The sequence below is a fragment of the Hyla sarda genome, chromosome 1, assembly GCF_029499605.1.
Source record: "Hyla sarda isolate aHylSar1 chromosome 1, aHylSar1.hap1, whole genome shotgun sequence".
Taxonomy (NCBI): domain Eukaryota; kingdom Metazoa; phylum Chordata; class Amphibia; order Anura; family Hylidae; genus Hyla; species Hyla sarda.
Genome location: NC_079189.1, coordinates 457710656 through 457724300, shown reverse-complemented (window position 1 = coordinate 457724300; position 13645 = coordinate 457710656).

Below are 13645 nucleotides of genomic sequence, written 5' to 3'. Positions count from 1 at the left end.
CCTGGTCCAAAATGATCACAAGAGTTGGATGTCTTGTTGATCCCAGCATAGCTCCCAGATTCTTAGCTCGTTGAGCAGTGATCGCAGGCTTAGATGATACATAGTGTTTAGTACAGAATTTCTCCATGCTCTTTCTCATATGTGTCCAATGTATATTAAAATTAGTAATGTAGCGAACCTGGTCATCTAAAGTCCGGGATTGTCTGGGTTGTGGGAGCTGTTGTCTGGAACAATATCGAGCTCTGTTGTACACTTGTTTGATGTTTCTGTTACTATTATTGAATAGGACCCACTATATATAGGCCAATATCCCCCCATATAGTGACCATATAGTATTAGATCCCACACTACAGGCCATAAAAGTGACTACTGTACAATCACATCCAGTGACTCGCAAGTAACGTCTACTCTGACTGGAGTCATTCTCTTTTCTTTTTATTCTCCATTTGGCTCAGACTGCCATGGCAACTTCTTCCGCCCACTTTAGAATCTGCCAGAAAAAATATAATTTAGCAAGTCCCCACTTTAGAAGTAGGTCCTCCCATTAGGCAGGTATGCCCCCTGCCCCCCCTTCCATTAGACAGGTAGTCCCTCTATTAGCCAGGTATATCATCCTATTAAGCAGGAAGTCCTCGAATTTACAGGTAGTCCCTACATTAGCCAGATATGTCCCCCCAGTAGGCAGGTAGCCCCTCCATTAACCAGGTATGCCCACCAGAAGGCAGGTAGTCCCTCAATAAGGTAGGTAGTCCTCCAGGAGCCATGTATGTCCCCCCAGTAGGCACGGTAGTCCCCCTGTTACGCCTAGCGCTCCGGGTCCCCGCTCCTCCCCGGAGCGCTTACGGCGTCTCTCTCTCCGCAGCGCCCCGGTCGGTCCCGCTGACCGGGAGCGCTGCACTGTCATGGCCGTCGGGGATGCGATTCGCACAGCGGGACGCGCCCGCTCGCGAATCGCATCCCAGGTCACTTACCCGTCCCGGTCCCCTTCTGTCATGTGCTGGCGCGCGCGGCTCCGCTCTCTAGGGCGCGCGCGCGCCAGCTCCCTGAGACTTAAAGGGCCAGTGCACCAATGATTGGTGCCTGGCCCAATTAGCTTAATTGGCTCCCACCTGCTCCCAGACTATATCTGATCTCTGCCCCTGCACTCCCCTGCCGGATCTTGTTGCCTTAGAGCCTAGTGAAAGCGTTACTGTGTTTGTCCATACTGTGTACTTGACCTCCTGCTATTACCTTATTGACTACGATCCTTGCTGCCTGCCCCGACCTTCTGCTACGTCCGACCTTGCTTCTGTCTACTCCCTTGTACCGTGCCTATCTTCAGCAGTCAGAGAGGTTGAGCCGTTGCTAGTGGATACGACCTGGTCACTACCGCCGCAGCAAGACCATCCCGCTTTGCGGCGGGCTCTGGTGAACACCAGTAGTGACTTAGAACCGGTCCACTAGCACGGTCCACGCCAATCCCTCTCTGGCACAGAGGATCCACCTCCTGCCAGCCGGCATCGTGTCAGTAGATCCGGCCATGGATCCCGCTGAGGTTCCCCTGCCTTATATCTCTCATCTCACCACGGTGGTCGCCCAGCAATCCCGACAGATCGCCCATCTAACCCACCAGCTGTCGGAAGTGTCCACCACGGTGCAGCAACTTCAGTCGCAACTTCTGCCTCTGCTACAGCAGCAACCATCTCCTCCGCCAGCTCCTGCACCCCTTCCGCAGCGAGTGGCCACTCCTAGCCTCCGCTTGTCCTTGCCGGACAAATTTGATGGGGACTCTAAGTTTTGCCGTGGCTTTCTTTCGCAATGTTCCCTGCACTTGGAGATGATGTCGGACCAGTTTCCTACTGAAAGGTCTAAGGTGGCTTTCGTAGTCAGCCTTCTGTCTGGAAAAGCCCTGTCATGGGCCACACCGCTCTGGGACCGCAATGACCCCGTCACTGCCTCTGTACACTCCTTCTTCTCGGAAATTCGAAGTGTCTTTGAGGAACCTGCCCGAGCCTCTTCTGCTGAGACTGCCCTGCTGAACCTGGTCCAGGGTAATTCTTCCGTTGGCGAGTACGCCATACAATTCCGTACTCTTGCTTCTGAACTATCCTGGAATAATGAGGCCCTCTGCGCGACCTTTAAAAAAGGCCTATCCAGCAACATTAAAGATGTTCTGGCCGCACGAGAAACTCCTGCTAACCTGCATGAACTCATTCATCTAGCCACTCGCATTGACATGCGTTTTTCTGAGAGGCATCAAGAGCTCCGCCAGGAAAAAGACTTAGATCTCTGGACACCTCTCCCACAGTCTCCATTGCAATCTGCGCCTAGGCCTCCCGCCGAGGAGGCCATGCAAGTGGATCGGTCTCGCCTGACCCAGGAAGAGAGGAATCGCCGTAGGGAAGAGAATCTTTGTCTATACTGTGCCAGTACCGAACATTTTTTGGTGGATTGCCCTATCCGTCCTCCACGTCTGGGAAACGCACGCTCGCACCCAGCTCTCGTGGGTGTGGCGTCTCTTGATGCTAAGTCGGCTTCTCCACGTCTCACGGTGCCTGTACGGATTTCTCCTTCAGCCAACTCTTCCCTCTCAGCCGTGGCCTGCCTGGACTCTGGTGCCTCTGGGAATTTTATTCGGGAGTCCTTGGTGAATAAATTCCGCATCCCGGTGACCCGTCTCGTCAAGCCACTCTACATTTCCGCGGTCAACGGAGTCAGGTTGGATTGCACCGTGCGTTACCGCACGAAGCCCCTCCTAATGTGCATCGGACCTCATCACGAAAAAATTTAGTTTTTGGTCCTCTCCAATTGCACTTCCGAAATTCTCCTTGGACTACCCTGGCTTCAACACCATTCCCCAACCCTGGATTGGTCCACAGGGGAGATCAAGAGCTGGGGTACCTCTTGTTTCAAGGACTGCCTTAAACCGGTTCCCAGTACTCCCTGCCGTGACCCTGTGTGTTCCCCTGTATCCGGTCTCCCTAAAGTCTTTATGGACTCTGCCTGCCATAAGAAGTGCCTCTCCCCCCCTCCCAGTCCAGTCAGGCAAGCCTCGGTGCCTCCTCATGGCCCCCGTCCTGGTGTCACACTGCCCCGTGCCAGGCCTCGCCCTCTGCCCTCCCTCCCCATTCCCACTCCTGCTGTACTGCCTCCCGTTGAGGAAACCCTCCATTCTTTCCCGGTGTCCTCATCCCAGGGGAGGCAGTTACCGGACAAAGAGAAGGGGAGACCTAAGGGGGGGGTACTGTTACGCCTAGCGCTCCGGGTCCCCGCTCCTCCCCGGAGCGCTTACGGCGTCTCTCTCTCCGCAGCGCCCCGGTCGGTCCCGCTGACCGGGAGCGCTGCACTGTCATGGCCGTCGGGGATGCGATTCGCACAGCGGGACGCGCCCGCTCGCGAATCGCATCCCAGGTCACTTACCCGTCCCGGTCCCCTTCTGTCATGTGCTGGCGCGCGCGGCTCCGCTCTCTAGGGCGCGCGCGCGCCAGCTCCCTGAGACTTAAAGGGCCAGTGCACCAATGATTGGTGCCTGGCCCAATTAGCTTAATTGGCTCCCACCTGCTCCCAGACTATATCTGATCTCTGCCCCTGCACTCCCCTGCCGGATCTTGTTGCCTTAGAGCCTAGTGAAAGCGTTACTGTGTTTGTCCATACTGTGTACTTGACCTCCTGCTATTACCTTATTGACTACGATCCTTGCTGCCTGCCCCGACCTTCTGCTACGTCCGACCTTGCTTCTGTCTACTCCCTTGTACCGTGCCTATCTTCAGCAGTCAGAGAGGTTGAGCCGTTGCTAGTGGATACGACCTGGTCACTACCGCCGCAGCAAGACCATCCCGCTTTGCGGCGGGCTCTGGTGAACACCAGTAGTGACTTAGAACCGGTCCACTAGCACGGTCCACGCCAATCCCTCTCTGGCACAGAGGATCCACCTCCTGCCAGCCGGCATCGTGTCACCCCCCAATTAGGCAGACATTTCCTCTAGAAGACAGGTGTACACCCATTAGGCAAGTAGTTCCTTCCATTACCCATGTAGATCCCCCCCCCCCATGTGCTAAGAAAAGACATTTTAAAAAATCCTTCTCCCCCATGCAGAGCAGCAGCCAGGATGCCTCCTTCCTGCAACTCTCCATTGCAGACGCCGATGATTAGTTATGTCACCACTTGTGCCGGGGCAGAGGTCGTGCTCTGCTCACAGTGCAGGCCGCAGACTGAAGCTGTATGTGTCCTGTGACCATTAGCTTCCAACTCTATGCTCATAGTGGCGCCGGCTGGCCTGTCGTACTTCTGGAAAAAATCATAACTACATGCAGGAAAATTAATACGTTTAAAAATGTAATCTTCTGACCCCTATAACTTTTTTATTTTTCCACGTACAGGGCGGTATGAGGACTCATTTTTTGCGCCGTGATCTGAAGTTTTTATCAGTATAATTTTTGTTTTGATCAGACTTTTTGATCACTTTTTATTCATTTTTAATGGTTTAAAAAGTGATCAAAAATACGCTTTTTTGGACTTTGGAATTTTTTTGCGCGTACGCCATTGACCGTGCGGTTTAATTAATGATATATTTTTATAGTTCAGACATTTATGCACGCGGCGATACCACATATGTTTATTTATTTATTTATTTACACTGTTTTATTTTTTTATGGGAAAAGGGGGGTGATTCAAACTTTTATTAGGGAAGGGGTTAAATGACCTTTATTAACACTTTTTTTTAACTTTTTGCAGTGTTATAGGTCCCATAGGGACCTATAACACTGCACACACTGATCTCTCATGCTGATCACTGGCGTGTATTAACACGCCTGTGATCATCGGCGCTTGACTGCTCCTGCCTGGATCTCAGGCACGGAGCAGTCATTCGCCGATCGGACACCAAGGAGGCAGGTAAGGGCCCTCCCGATGTCCTGTAAGCTGTTCGGGACGGGATACTTTCACTTTCACTTCAGATGCGGCAGTCAGCTTTGATCGCCGCATCTGAAGGGTTAATACAGGGCATCAACGCGATCGGTGATGTCCTGTATTAGCCGCCGATCTCGGCCGTTGATAGCCACCGGGACCGACCCGATATGACGCGGAACACCGCGTGACCCCGCGGCATATCACAGGAGCCGGCGGAGGACGTAAATATACGTCCTGCGTCGTTAAGGGGTTAACACTGAACAATTATCATTAAAGCGTTTAATATTATTAGGACTTATTTGTATTACAAGTTCTGAAAACAGTAATTTTATACAACACTATGAGGGAGATTTATCAAAACCTGTGTAGAGGAGGAGTGGCACAGTTGCTTCTTTCATTTTCAGAGGCCTTTTTAAAAATGAAATAAGTAATCTGATCGGTTGCTATGGGCAACTGCACAGCTCTTCCTCTACACAGGTTTTGATAAATGTTCTCTTATGTGTATTTATAATCTTAGGTTCTCAAAGAATATATGGAGTTTGTATGTATTATTAATGTTTGAATATTTCATTATTATATTTATGCTTAATTTATTCTTAATATGTTAATTTAATTACTGTCAATTTGATTTCTTATTAGAATATTGTATAGAATACAGCCTCTGTGGCACTGAAAAGGTTACTACAACCCCATAGTTGCTAATATTAGCCAGATTAAAGTACTGAATATTTCTTTATCTAGTTTGCTTCTTTTTATGCCCTGTCTTCATTCCCAGGAGTGGTCACACTAGCAATGTATTTTTGTCTTCTTCCTGAAAGCAGCCTACATAACACAAGCTCCCTCTCAACAGTACACACAGGATGCTTGCCAAACTACATAGCTAAAAATACTGCAGCCCTCCTTCGCTGGTCATTGGAGGATGGTGTCGCTGCTTCCAGTATCCATGGCAGTAAATGGTTTCCTAAATCAGCTATTGTTCGCAATATAGAAAGCAGGATTATGGGCTGTTCAGCTCTCTTATTCATAGATATCACATATCAGCAGCAATACTAGGGAAAAAAAGCTTAGGAAAGTGTGCTGGAGCTGCAGTCACATGCAGTAAGCCTCAGCTTGTATCAATTTATCTTGTATACATGTGGGCTATGATGTTTCTGCTGTTCAAAACAGTCTAAGGTTGACCTACGATGGCCCCGACATACGATCATTTCAACATACGATGGCCTCTCAGAGGCCATCGCATGTTGAAGGCAGCATCAACATACGATGCTTTTGTATGTCGGGGCCATCGCATAAACGGCTATCCGGCAGCGCAGACTGCTTCAGCTGCCGCTGGATAGCCGTTTACTGTGCCCCGTGTAGTCCGCTGACAATCACTCACCTGTACTCAGGGCTCCGTAGCGTACTCCTCGGGATCCCCTGCATTGCCAGCGCTCTCCTTCATCGTCAACACGTCGCCGCGCACGCCGTCCCGTCATCCAATAGGAGCGGCGTGCATAGCGACGTAATGGCGGCGACAGAGAGCGACGTTCCCAGGCCGCAGAGACCTTCCCGGAGTGTCGGAGACACCCCGGGGATGCACAGACAGCGATGGAGGGCAACATCCAGGGCAGCGGTGACGGTCCGGAGCGGCGGGGACACGTGAGTATAACGTCCAATACCAGTGGGCTTCAACCTGTGGACCTCCAGATATTGCAAAACTACAACTCCCAGCATGCCCGGACAGCCGTTGGTGGGAGTTGTAGTTTTGCAACATCTGGAGGTCCGCAGGTTAGAGACCACTGTCCTATACTTTACATTGCACGGATCCCTCAACATACGATGGTTTCAACAAACGATGGTCCGTTTGGAACGGATTACCATTGTATGTTGAGGGACCACTGTAATTTGGTATGCATTTTTACAACCTTGGTATATCAATAATCATTGACTGTACATGATCCAAAGTGATGAGTGTTAATTGATAATTATTGCTGAAATTATTCTTACATGGTAAGATAAATGTGTTGTCCAACAAGTTCGATCATGGTGAGAGGATGACCACAAACAAGAACCTTTATATTGTTGGCCATACATAAAGTTGCACACCTTGTTTGGATGTGGGGAGAGACAAATAATCCTTATTCATACAAAAATTGACATCTCCACACATATGGCTTCTCTGCCAATCATTGACGCACCTTTGTCAGTGGTTGGCCAAATGGCCCCTTTATTGGGTCAATGCAGAGACCAGGGAGTGGTGATTTGTGGCTGATGAATGAAGATTTTTTGACAGAGGAGAACCATGCGATTAGCTGAAGAAGTACACTGCTCCAAAAAATTAAGGGAACAATTAAACAACACAATGTAACTCCAAGTCAATCACATTTATGTGAAATCACACTGTCCACTCAGGAAGCAACACTGATTGTCAATCAATTTCACATGTTTTTTTTTTATTATTATATCACTTTCAAAATTACAAAAGAAAGGAACATGTCCTCATATACAGAAAAAAAAGCATAAATATTTTCTCTTCCCCCCAAACCAACCCACCCCCGAGTACTACATACATCACCAAATATAGGGGCACGGAATCAGAGGCGCAGAAAATGGCTATAAACTTTCAATATTTCATCTCACCAAACCCCAGCATCTCCCCTTCAATTGTTCCATTCCAATCCGTCCCCCTAACTCAGCACCCCTTCACACCTCACAAATTTATACTAATAATGTGAAAAAGAGAAAAAAAAGAAACTCTCTACTTCTCCCCCCCCCCCCCCCCATCCTTACAATAGAACCTTCTATTTTACTCATATTGTTATACAATTCAGCACAACTAGGACTTCTAGGGGAAATCCACTTTTAACTTAGCTTCAAATGGACACTGAAGAGATAACTCCATGGCAGGTCTGACAAGCACCAATCCCTGCTATTGAGAGGCAAAACTAAACTGTCAGGTAAATGACAAGCAAAACCTATCTACATGATAGATCGTTTGGGGTCATATCGCCTGTCAACCAAAACAAGGCTCATGAAAGCACCTTACCCAACAACTTAGACTGTATAGTCAGACGTACCTAAACTGCCAAAATTCTTACCCCATTGGTCTCGGGCACGATGACCGTTTGCAGATGACAGATTCCTGCATAACCAACATGCCTGTAGTCGTCAGAGGTCTTTGTGAAACCATCGTGCCTATAGACGTGACAGGTCTTTGTGAACCATCATTTCTTTAAACTTGACCGGTCGTTGTGAACCATCATGCCTGTAGAGGTGACAGGTCTTTGTGAACATATCATGCCTTTGGAGGTTATCGTTCTTTGTGAAACCATCATGCCTGTAGACATGACAGGTCTTGTGAACCATCATGACTGTAGACGTGACAAGTCTTTGTGAAACGATTGTTCCTGTAGATGTGACAGGTCTTTGTGAAACCTTCGTGCCTGTAGACATGACAGGTCTTGTGAACCATCGTGCATGTAGTCATGACAGGTCTTTGTGAAACCGTCATTCCTGTAGACTTGACAGGACTTAGTGAAACCATTGTGCCTATAGATGTGACAGATTTTTGTAAAACCATCATACCTGCAGATGTGACAGGTCTTGTGAACCATGCAAGCTAACCGTATGCGCCTAATAAACATACTAATCGCATGCACAGAATAACTAACTGTATGCACAAAATAAAACATACTAACCATAACATGTGATAAAATATGTGTACTGAGTAGACATGCTAATACCACGTGCTAATAAACATGAAAACCGAAATCACAGAATAAGTCAACCGTATGTACAGCATGAAACATGCTAACCGTATCTACAGAATAAACCTGCTAACAGTATACACAAAATAAAAACTCGATAATCGAAATGTTATTGCTCTGAAGACATGTCCCCAGCAGACGTGGCAGGCACCAACGGTTGAACAACCACCTAGGAGTCGAGATGTTATTGCTCTGAAGGTGTGTCAGTGACAACAACCTGTCTAGTGCATCCCCCTGCAGACATGGCAGGTATAACGGGTATACAATCACCTACCCTCGTGACATTATTGCTCTGAAAACGTGTCAGTAACCATAACCTATGTGGTTCATTCCCCTGCAGATGTGGCAGGCATAATGGATAACAACCACCTACGAATAAAGATGTTATTACTCTGAAACGTGTCAGTAACAACAACCTATGTACTACATCCCCCTGCAGACGTTGAAGTCATAAGAAACATATGCTCGGTATAGCTGCTATGAACACATGCACCGTATGAATGCTGTGAACAAATATTAACTGAATGTACAGTAAGAGGCTGGAAAGCACACCCAAACGGTTGCTACATATCCGAATAAACTGATAAATGATGCACTCCATAACACGCTGTTATAGAAAATGACAACGTGAAACAGCTGGACAAAATTAAAAAGAAATTATTATTAATTAGGTAAGATTACAATGGAACATGCATATACATAGCATCTAACAACGATCTTCCCGGCATATGCAATTTGATCAGATAAGAGCACTGTCTTCATAGTGTAAATTGTCCATAGTTCAACCAATCCGGAGACAGAGAAAGTATGTGCGTGCTATAGTCTTCCTTTATCTTCTTTATCTTGACACCAGATGGTCCTTGGCAGGGCGCGATGACATGGGCATATTACACAAGTAGACAGAATAAATTTTGTAAGAAAAACAGACTTTTCATGACAAAGCAAAAGTGCAATTGTTTCATTGTCTCTTAAGAATCAACTTAATATTAAACTAAGAAGGGTGGTAGAAATTTATTGATTTCTTTAACATATTTCACCCTTTTGATAATTATGTTATCACACATATATTCATTTTTATTAGCACATCACACATATATTGATTTTATTTCTCGTCTAACTAATATCCTACCTATCTGAAACTGACCCCTTAGATAAATGGTGTATCACAGATTACCCAAATAAGCTGTATAAACCATGGGATGTTATACATCCATTTCCACCTACCCATTAGTGGTCAATTTCTCTAAACATGCACCAAACTTTATTGATATAACACACATTATATATTCTAACTAAATAGATGACTGACAGCAGCCAAAGATGCACCACAACACAGGCCCAGGCTAGGTCACTGGACTTCCAGAGTATGACTCTGTGTCGGTTTCCACGCACTGGATGACAAACTTTTTTTTTTTTTTTTTTCAAACCCCAAACTGCTATGGTGCAACTGTGGGACCATCTTTCAGAGATGATGTCTTCCACTTGTCTTTCATAATAGCTGGAAGGTCTGAGGGAAAGTCAGGTAATTGAGCTGGGCTATCAGACCGTCATCTCTGAGACTGTGATGTCATCTGTCAGGGAGTGGATATGTCCACTTCTTTACTGCAACGAGAAATACAAAACATTAACATTTTCCAAGCAATTAAACACATCAACATTACTCCTATCACTACCACTATGGGTTTTATGAGGTCTGAAAGCATATTGTTAAACCAAACACCAATAGAACCCATCCAGGAAAATGGATTCCACCCCTCCTTAGATATGTCTCTAGCTTTTTGCTGAAGTTCCTTTACTTTATTCATGTGTGCCTCAATGGGGACATGTGAATCTTCAATCCGAGAACAACACTCCTCCCCTATAACAGTGCAGGTCCCACCTTCTATGGCTAGAACATAATCCAAGGCCATTCTATTCTGAAGAGCTACCTTTCTTATCTGGGCTAGTTCTTCATTAACCCCTTAACGACCAAGGACTTATATTTACTTCTTTGGCCGGCTCCCGCAATATAACGCGGGGTCGGTCCTGGCATGTATCTGAAGCCGGGACCCGGGGCCAATAGCGCGCGGCAGCAATCACGGTGCCAAGCGCTATTAACCCTTTAGACGCGGCGTTCAAAGTTGAATGCCGCGTCTAAAACGAAAGTGAAAGCTGCCCGGCTGCTCAGTGGGGCTGATCGGCACAACCGCAGTGATAATGCGGTGTCCCGATCAGCTGGGACACGAGCGGAGGTCCTCTAACCTGCCTCCGGCATGTCCCTTCGGCGATTGATTGCTCCAAGCCTGAGATGCAGGCTTGAGCAATCAACCGCCGATAACACTGATCACTGTAAAGCTATACCTTTGCAGTGAACAGTGCTGGCAACCAGTGTGTGCAGTGTTATAGGTCCCTATGGGAGCTATAACACTGCAAAAAAAAAGTGTAAAAAAAAAAGTTCATAAATGTGATTTAACCCTTTCCTTAATAAAAGTTCAAATCACCCCCCTTTTCCCATTAAAAAAAACACCATGTAAATAAAAATAAACATAAGTGGTATTGCCGAGTGTGTAAATGTCCAACCTATAAAAATATATCATTAACTAAACTGCACGGTCAATGGCGTATGCGCAAAAAAATTCCAAAGTCCAAAATAACATATTTTTGGTAGCTTTTTATATCATGAAAAAATAAATAAAAAGTGATCAAAAAGTCTGATCAATACAAAAATGATACCACTAAAAACGTCAGATCACGGCGCAAAAAATGAGCCCTCACACTGCCCCATATGCAAAAAAATTAAAAAGTTATAGGGGTGAGAAGATGACAAATTTAAACGTATAAATTTCCGGGCATGTAGTTATAATTTTTTCCAGAAGTACGACAAAATCAAACCAATATAAGTAGGTTATCATTTTAATTGTATGGACCTACAGAATAAAGATCAGGTGTCATTTTTGCTGAAAAATGTACTACGTAGAAACGGAAGCCCCCAAAAGTTACAAAATGTCGTTTTTTCTTCAATTTCATTGCACAATGATTTTTTTTCCATTTCGCGTAGATTTTTGGGGAAAAATGACTGATGTCACTGCAAAGTAGAATTGGTGGCGCAAAAAATAAGCCATCATATGGATTTTTAGGTGCAAAATTGAAAGAGTTATGATTTTTAAAAGGTGAGGAGGAAAAAACGAAAGTGCAAAAACCGAAAAACCCTCAGTCCTAAAGGGGTTAAGGGCATGTATAGAACTTGTAGTCTCATTGATAATCCCATCCATAATGCTAGCAAATTTATTTAATTTATGTGCCAACTCAACTCCCCATCCGGTCCAAGACGGGAACCACATCCAGGACTTATCTGCAGCTGAAAACAATTCTCGCCTAGAAAATGTTTCAAATAATGAAATATTTGAGCGTGGTCTAATGGCTGGTACAACTCTTCCTATAGTAGTTACCCCATGCTCCCATAGGAAGCCATGAATAGGCCCTGTTACCACAGATGTAATAGAGCCCCTGCTTTAGGACCCTAATAATTATCTCACCATGATTTCCCAGCCACTTTTGAAACCATACCATATTATGGTACAACTGAGTTTTACAGATCCAGTCATCCTCATCTGTCTGTGCAGGACAGGCACAACTGGGGGCACACAAAGCTTTAACAGTTGGACAAAAACAAACTATTACAGCCACCATCTCTCATATCACATGGCATCTCTCTGTATTCCATATTAAATATCAGGGTAGCATTTTTACAAATTGTTTCTCCAACATATACCTTGGGCAAACTAACATGTTGACCTTTAGTTTTGGTTATGTGATTCAAGTACATGGGACCTAAACTTATTGTGGGTGTAGAGACAATACCAGTAATTTCTAGATATGTATCCTGGTCTGAGAGAGCATTATGGGAAGTGTGATCAACAACAATTTGAACATCATAGCTATATCTGTGAGATTCAGATCATTGATATAGGGACACCTATTAGAGGAATCCCACTGGGGTAGTAGGGATATGAGAACAAATCCAGCAGTCAGTCTTGTTCAGCTGTTTGGCAGTCTGCTGATGTAGAAGCCAGATTGAATTTTTCTTCTTTTCACCTTCCACCTGTGCATGAAGATATAAAGCACAAAACACCACGTAGAACAGTACATGCATTTTGATTCCGTCAATCCTCTTCGTCCCCAGATGCCTCACCCTTTTGGTACTAGTCCTTTTCACCAACCTGGAAGTCCACCTTCTTACAGTGGGAAGTGTGTATCCAGTTTCCTTCCACCTTGACTGAGGTGGGTGTAGTCAGTAACACCTTGTATGGGCCGTCAAATCGGGGCTCCGAACAAATAGTCTTATCACCACCCAGTCTCCAGGCTGCAGGTGGTGAGTTCCGGTTACTTCTTCAGGATCTGGTAAGGAAGAGAAAACTTTTCCATGCAAATTAGTTAGTTGTTTATGCAGCTGGACGACATAGTCAGTTAAGGACGTGTAGTGTCCATGCAATTCTTGTGGAAAGAATAGACCTGTCACACAATCGACCATCCCCATGTTTCCAAACATCATTGTCCGGTCTGCAACCAGCCTCTCTCCACTTGCTCTTAGTCTGAGGTCCTGTTTGGTTTTGGAGGGTTTTTAAAACATCCATTGTCACATTCTCTGTGGCTGTAGTAGGCAGCTGGAGAAGCATTAAAGCTGCTCTCTTAGCTGCTTCATCTGCTCTATTGTTACCCATAGTGATAGGATCTACTGCTCGTTGATGTGCTTGGCATTTCATCACAGCTATGGCTCTAGGTAACTTTACCTTTTGCAACAGATCTTGTATGAGATCTGCATGTTTCACCACTTTACCACTCGAGGTCAGGAAACCTCTATGTGCCCAAAGAAAACCAAAGTCATGGAGAATTCCGTGGGCATATCGTGAATCCATATAGATATTCACAGACTTTCCTTCTGCCAATTCACACGCCTTGATCAGGGCAAGCAACTCAGTGCTTTGTGCAGAATGCATGCTAGGATCAAGGGATTCAGAGTATAAAATGGAGGA